The sequence below is a fragment of the Gavialis gangeticus genome, unplaced genomic scaffold (genome assembly GCF_001723915.1).
Source record: "Gavialis gangeticus isolate Ggan-Ray unplaced genomic scaffold, GavGan_comp1, whole genome shotgun sequence".
Lineage (NCBI taxonomy): Eukaryota > Metazoa > Chordata > Crocodylia > Gavialidae > Gavialis > Gavialis gangeticus.
The window spans coordinates 51853400-51854806 of NW_017729006.1; positions in this window are offsets into that span (position 1 = coordinate 51853400).

Here is a 1407-nt window from a genome sequence, read left to right on the forward strand (position 1 = left end):
ACAGATCTCTGAGCAACACTTGACATAAAAAAAAAAAACCGTCTTTGCATTCAGTGATATTGCGGCTAACTCCAGATCAATATTCTGAACCTTGATGGGAATGTATTAATATTTTATTTTGGACCAAAAAGAAAAAAAATCTCGCCTCTTTTCCCGACAAGTCCTGGGCTGGGGTTGGTTCAGTTTGGATGGGGCGTCACCACATTATTTCTTAATGACTTTCCCAGCTGCTTCTTTCCATTTTCCACCATCAGCAACCATCTGGTATCTTATTAGCACCTCAATGCTCATTTAGTGTTCTCATTTAGGAGGAAGAAAAAGAGGTAAACACTCCAAATATTACAAATTTTAACGGATTGTCCCTGGAAGATTAATGCCTTTATAAACTGGTGGCTTCTTTTCTCCCTCCCTCGCTTTTTACAACCCACAGCCAAGAATCTTGCAATCCACCCTCCACCCCCCTCAAAAAAAGTGCAATAGTTGATATTTCCTCCATTTTCTGCTAGATTTTTTTCTACTAAAGCTCAAAGGCGGGAGTCTTTCAAAAGTTACATTTCCCCTGCATTTGGGAGGGAGGAAACTTAAAAAATAAAATCCAAGTCCTACTCTATTATTTTCGACTTTGGCCAGAAATTTGACAAAACCACTATTTACTGGAGGCTCAATTCATGTACTGATTTGGAAACTGAGCTTATAGTTTTAGGGCAGTGAGAAAAAACTTCTGGCTTTCACTTTAAAAAAAATTATTGTATTAAATAGGAACTCAAATCACTTCTGAAAACGATTGAGACAGAGCATGTTATCTTCTGCTAACTGAGAGGATAATTCTCACTCAGCTAGCTACCAAGAAATTGCACTCAAATCTTTCTACTGCAATATTGTATGCAATACAACATTCGCAGCTGAGCTTGGAGAAAACCCCTCTCTCTCTAATACTAAAGCCAAAGCCTCAGTTTGGTATTTTGAGGTAAAATGACCTAAGGGTAGAAAATATCCTCAAATACTTAGGAAGGAAACAATAAACGTTTGAATAGATTTGAAATCTTAAGTTTAAATTCTGCCACAACAAAATACATACCTGAGGAGAGTTCATAATTTCATTTAGTTTATTAGACAAAAATATATGATTTAGACAAGTTTTGCTGACGCGCTATTTACAATCTGAAATCACTCTATATACAGAAAAAAAAAACCCAAAAAACCCCCCACAAACACATGGGAAACATTTACCAAACAAATAATCCAAGAATGGTTAGAATAACACGCTCTGAAATGGTACAAGGAAGAGGGGACTCCATCTACAGATTTGTGTAATCGCTTTTATGGATTTGCACCATCTTATTGCAAAAAGAGATTGATGGGAGTCGTTTATATCGTTTCCTTTTTTTTTTTTTTTTTTTTTTTTTC